Here is a 6,504-nt window from a genome sequence, read left to right on the forward strand (position 1 = left end):
TTCAAGTCAAGACACACCTAGAGGAAGACTCTGAAATAATGGAGATCTTTGAATTTATTTCAACCATCTTTGAATCCATTTTGCACTCAAAGAACGCCACACAATTCTTTTTTTTTTTTTTTTTGCATCTCGTCTGATTTTTTTTTTCTTTCTGGCTTCCTATTATGTTGGCGCAGCTGGACACATACCAAATGGCACAAACCTTCTGAGGCATCCTTACATTCTTTTCTCCCAGTGGAGGTTGGCAAACCCGACATACGTGTGGTTAACCTACCTGTCCTCTGTTTCTCTCTCTCTCTTTTCTGGGGCATTGGTCAGAAATAGGCGCGCATACATTGCTAGATGCCTAGTTCACATACTCAGTGGCCGAAGATGTCTCCTCGTCAAGACAACACTCGCAAATAGGAGGATGAGGCAAAGAGAACTGCGCTTCATTCAAGCAACAGTTATTCATGTCATGGAATACCGCAACCGCTCATTAGCGCTCCTTAGGCCGTATTCGCATCGTGAGTGCTCAATAACATGGTGGCACTAACATACAATCGAAGAATTCGAAAGAAAAAAACGTATTTCAGAACACCCATTTCGTAAACATAAGGGTCTGGTAACATATCTCTTCTTTTTTTGCAGACGTGTGATAATAGCCGGATATCTTGCCGAGGTAATGTACTTTATTTAGGGTCGCGGGCGGGCGTCTGTTTTATCAGTCACATTATTTTTTCGTTGACTTCTTTAGCGCTCGCTCTACGCCGTTTTCTCTGTATTTTGACACGTTGAGCTGTAGACTTGAACCTTTTCTTTACAGTACTCGTCATAATATTTTGTGCAGTTTTCTGAAGGCCCGCGCGAAACTGACTTGTTTCGGACGTACATTTCACACCCTGAAAAAAAAAACCATAACGACAATGAAGAAGAATGTCAAGAAGACCTAAATAATCGCTCATTGTACTTGAATCTCGTGGCCTATTTAAATTTCCCCCAAATAATCTGATGGGTACAGAATGAATCTACGAAAATGAAAGCGTCAATTATATTTTCAGAAGGAATGCCATAGGGTTGTTCGCTTACTTATTCACACCTATTGCGACCTGCTTATTGTTCACGCCCTCACGTCAAGTACACCTGCTGTATCGGAAACATTCTGGCTTTTATCGCCAACTAGCTATCGAGACAATCGAGCCAGAATATAGGATACAGTCGAGTGACACCAACACCTATATTATTTAGTTTCGCGTCAGTATTTTTTGATAGATTGTTTGTTTTCAATAATTTTCACCCGTCCTCCCTCGCTCGAACACTCGCTCAACGGATATGGCAGATGCTGCCCATATTCCCGCTATGCAGGTTGCAAGGACTGAAGAATGTACAGCCATATGCATCGGTGACAAACACACCTCCAGTAGAGGCGACGGTCCTAGAGCCGAAAACCGCCGCGTGCCAGTGGCGGGCGGTGGCCGAAATCAGAGCTGTTGATTTGTTTCGCGTGCAGTTGACGTGGCAGTAACCCGTAGCTGACGTCGCAGAACGCAGGATGAAAATATACAAAATAAAGCTTAGCCACCACAATTTTACCCCTGTAACTTTACAAAGCAGATAACTCATTGTGCCACTCACATACTAATCGCACAACATTCAGTTTAAGCGCGACTTCATGCATCCTCGGCGCGCAGTCGTAGAGAGCTGATTTATACTACAATATTATTTTAAAGCAGCACGCTGTTCTACCGCACAGCATACTTTACGCTGCTAAATACTTCTCAAAGTGGTGTTTCGGCTGCATGACGCTTCATACAACGGAGAACCAACGTTTGTATCGAAGGGAAAAGAGTAAATATGGTAAATAACGTTAATCTAGAGCTAATATCAATTCAGTGAGGGAGGAAAGTGTCGGATAGATGATGAAATAGTACATGTTGCAAAAATGTACAATGATCAACCACCTGCATTCAGCCAGAAAAAGCAGTTCTCAGCCGTGGTAGGTATCAATTATCCAGGGGACAGACGATACAGAAAATCCCAAATTTATTTTAGGCTGCCTTCTTTTTCTTGTGCTATTGGCCGGCAATTTGGGCCAACTTCCCAAAGCTTACGCCCAACTTCTCAGCGATCATTCACTAACAATGGCGCCACTGAGTTCTGCTGTTGGAGCCAGCCTTTGGCTCTAATTGGATACTTGAACCGAAGAGCACTCCGAAGACGCGGACTAAAAGGGGAACATGTACGACGGACTCTTCAAGTATGCAAAACCAACTCGCTCACATCAAGCTTCTGTTGCTAATTGGATGCAGTCGTACTAGATTTCGTGAAATAAAGAGCAGCTGCATACTTTACTAAAGCCTACAGCGTATAAACTGCAGAGACGTTGCACCTAGCTTTCCATTACATTGGATGCCCCACATGACTGGGCATCCAGTAAAAGACTATCCCGACGCCGGCCGTGTTAGACGTATGGAGTTAGTTTGCGATTTAGTTTACTGGTGCGTTGTTCGCACCTTTTACTGGTGTGATCGCATTCAAGTGACTCATAAAATGATAGTGTTTCCTGATCCGCATATAATTACGTTTGCCGCCGAAAGAAATATACCATCTACATCAGCAATACTTGCATCAGGGCAACCTGACGCCTGTTCAACCTATTTATGGCAAGTCTAATGGCATGTCGTGTGAATTGGTTTTGTGGCAGGTGTATGCACATCGCAGAAGATTTAAATGCCATACCCTTTATCTACATAGGCTTTAGCAAAGACACATAGGTAGGCTAATCATTTCAAGTCTCACTCGTGTGGATACGGTGTGCTCTCCCGGTCCAGCGTTTGGTGCTTGCATGCATGTAGCGGAATATGGCTTGCTGCCAAGTATATCGATGCTCCTCTTTTGAAAACAATATATTTAAGACAATATTTACAACAATCACGAAGGATGCCATTAATATGCACTCTACATGCAGCGGGGCTGTAAAGCTTTTTTGGGCTCCACACGCCTCCTCTGTAATCCCCTGAACTGTCCTCTGAGTGTTATTTTCTCCCTCGGTCAAGCCGACCCCCTCCTCGACGAACCAACTTAATGAAGGCCACCACAGGTAAAGCACAAGTATCTTGAACAAATTTTAAAGAAGGCGCTTCGTACTCGTCCGGGCCGAGCACACCAAAGGAAGTAAGCTTCTCGAGACGCATTTCCCGCAGGGGCCACGAGGACATTTACAGGTTCTCCAATGTTCAAGTTTGCCGGTGCCGAGCGAGCGTTCAAATATTCTGATGGAGCGGGCGTCCAATTCTCGGCTCGAGAGAGAGAGAGACCGATGGAAGGAGAAAGGCCGGGAGGTTAAACAGACGGGAAATTCCGGTTTGCTGCCCTATGCTGGGGAGACAGGGGAGAGGGAGGTAAAGTGATAACAAAGTAGAGGTAAGGAAAGAAAGGGGCATAGACATACAATTACAGTCAATCACTGTCGCCTCATACTTTCACCGCACAGCACAGTAGCACTTGCAGCCCTATAAACATCCGTGCAGGCTGCAGCCGCTTGTCCTATTCTGTTGTCGTTAAATACTGCAACACTGCCCTCGTCGTCCACTCCTGCGATGGCCCTCTTGTGATGGCGGCATTTTAAAATAAGTTCTTCTGTTAGAAGTCTTCGGTAAAAACGGCTATCGCGATTGCGAGCGATCGCCTCTGTAAATTGCAGCGAGGACAGTCAACGAGAAGGTGTTGAAGTCTCCTCGTTACCACAGTCATCACACAAGGCGTCGTCGGCCCATCCAATTCGCAAAGCAAAAGTCATGGTGAAGGGCACACCTAGGTATATTCGACTAAGCAGGGTAGCTTTGCGGCGGCAGAGTCCAGCTTGAATGCAAAGGCGTAGAGAGGAGTCTAGGTTGTGCAGCCGGTTGTTTTGAAAACTTCCTGCGTTCCACAAGTCGAACGTGATATCATGGCTGTTCCCGGGTCGAAGGTTTTGGTGGTGAGAGCGGCAGCCGCTTTCTGCTAATTAGCTCCAACGGTTAAACCCGAGTCAGCAAGGCGACTGCGCATAGTGAGCCTCGTCGGCGAAGAATTCAAAATCAGCATTTCTTTCAGATTTCGCGCGCCGGTGGCGGCTTACGGCAGGAAAACGAGACAAAGTTATGAACAGTAAAAAGCGAAATGTGTAAGAGGGCCCACTTACTGCAAGACAGACAATACGGTAACGAATGACGAAGATAGCTGCAATCACGGATCGCGATCACCAAATGAAAAATTCTGCTCCAATATGTCCCCCATTCTCGCATGCGTCATTATCACTACTGCAGCAGCCTCGGCCGCGGCCATCAATTCGAGAATGTACGGCAGTGTTCGCTATCAGCCACCAGAGGCGCCCATTTCTCTATCAAACTAGCAACGGCGTTCTTGGCGTTTTCTGGTGCATGAAAATGTCTTGCTCGCAAGCAATAGCATGACAATAGTGACAATCAGCAAAACTGATCACTATAAAGCGGAAAACATGCATTCTAAAGAAAGTTTGCACCCTTTGGGACACTCCGCAAAAGTGTACTGTAAGGTTCTAAGTTGAAAAGCGACCAACCTGAATATTGTGAACGCTGGTTCATAGGAAATCTTATGGGTCACTATGGCAATATCTCCATTAAACGGGCTTACATATATATATATTTACTCGAGTATTTATTCATTCTTAACTCGGGGACTGCATTTAACCAGCTAATAACTTAAAGTTGTCCTGCAGTGGAAGACGCACCTGCATGTATCAGGACTCACGCGAATGTTATCATTGATTCTGTTTGTTGTGTATGTCCTCACCGAAACTGCTATAATCAGGTTACATGCGCGTCAAAAATTATGTAGCAGTTCCTGGGAACTACGCGGCCACCAGCGATAACACTGGAACTTTCGACGTGTGTTGTAATAAGCACATGCGTTTGACCCGCTGATAAGATTTCGGCGATCGCCTACTGGGTTCGCCGCTATCGCTGTGCTTCGAGTGTCACTTGCTTTTGTCGGCACAAATTCGCGCGATAAAAATTTGTTTCGCCATTCACCGTTTAGTCAAGGCGTGCCTGACGGTCACTAAAGCGGGACAACATATTTAATTTCATTCTGACGTTATGCCGCGTCGCAAGCCAAGCTAGTAAAGAAACAGTACGCTGTCGCCAAACAGTAATTGTTATCTAACTTGTGCACCGCTTTGGTGCTGGCAGACTATTGCATTGCACTGCTAAGCAGCAAGTCGCGTGATTAAATGCCGGCCTCGGCCTCCACGTTTCTATGGCAACAAAATGCAAAATAACGTCCTTGCATCGCACATTGGGCGTACGTTAAAGAAGCCCCAGTGGTCAAAATCGTTCCCACATCCCTGACAACGGCGTGGCCAATAATTAAATAGTGATTCTTGTATATCGAACCCCAGCATCTTATTTTTATTTTTCTCTTTTGTTCGTGTTACCACTTACTTAAAACTCTGCTCTCGCTGATTTCGTGTCAAGAGTGTTGCGTGTCGCTGTTAACGCGCACGCCATTCGTAGCTTGTAACAGCAGGGTGCGGGGCGTTACAGGGAAAACGTTCAACGTAGGTAGCGATTACATTTTTGAGACAATATAAGCGCCGTATGGCACAAAGTTTTTCTGGAGCTTAGCGGGCTCTCCCGGTTGGTGTCGAATGGATACTGCGGAATCTCACGTATGACTTATTTTAAATTTCGACAGCAATGCCGTCATAAGAAAAAGTACCAAATATTGAAGTACATTAGCGCAAGCTCTTGGGCCAGTTGGTGCGTGGTGAAATTAAAAAAAAAGGGGGTACCAGCAAACACAAAGGACGCGCACACAATGAAAAGGAGCATCGGTCCATGTCTAACGCCTTTTCCTTGTGTGCGCTTCCTTTGTGTTTCGCTGGTACCCCCCTTTTTCAAGTTCAAATATTGGACATGACTGAAGACGCGACTCAACATTTACCGTAACTGGAGTGCGAAACTTCATTCTACCGGAAAATTGTTCTTTGTTATGCATCAACCGCGATTATCGCTTTTTCGTAGATATTCTTTGATGGAGAAAATAACTTGGTTTACGTACCCTAACGTAACAGTATACAAATATGCCAACGTTATCTCAACTCCAAATAACATTCTTTATACACCATGCAGCAAAATAAATGCAGGTGGAGCTTGAAACTTCGGCATCATACCTGCATCACCGTCTTCTACCAGAGATGTTACGAAGAACACGCTGCAATTTTTTTCTTCATACATGAGCTTCATCACTTCAAATGGGCTTGTATCGTTTCCTAAAAGACAAAATAGTAACATTTTAGCAATTTTTTCTGCTCCGAACTTCTGTACTATGACAGCAGCAGGCTCTTCTGCTGCACACGGCCATCTTCTCAAGTATTGTCACGGACAAAAGCTTGCGGACCGTGCCAGCAGATAAAACACTGAATTCGGGTTATACAAACTAAGAGCTGAGGTACCTACTATATTTCTCAAGCGAGAAAACCTATTTGGCCCGATTCACTTGGAA

The 6,504-nt window shown here is 45.0% G+C and overlaps 1 long non-coding RNA gene across 1 annotated transcript; it reads right to left on the reverse strand.

Moving 5' to 3' along the window:
• Window positions 1–616: 616 nt before the first annotated feature.
• Window positions 617–6,258, reverse strand: LOC140213503 (uncharacterized). The gene is made up of 2 exons (XR_011890354.1): window positions 6,173–6,258; window positions 617–881 (listed from the first exon to the last, which is right to left on the reverse strand). It is a non-coding gene; the product is annotated as an uncharacterized lncRNA (long non-coding RNA).
• Window positions 6,259–6,504: the final 246 nt, after the last annotated feature.

The sequence above is a fragment of the Dermacentor andersoni genome, chromosome 10, assembly GCF_023375885.2.
Source record: "Dermacentor andersoni chromosome 10, qqDerAnde1_hic_scaffold, whole genome shotgun sequence".
Taxonomy (NCBI): domain Eukaryota; kingdom Metazoa; phylum Arthropoda; class Arachnida; order Ixodida; family Ixodidae; genus Dermacentor; species Dermacentor andersoni.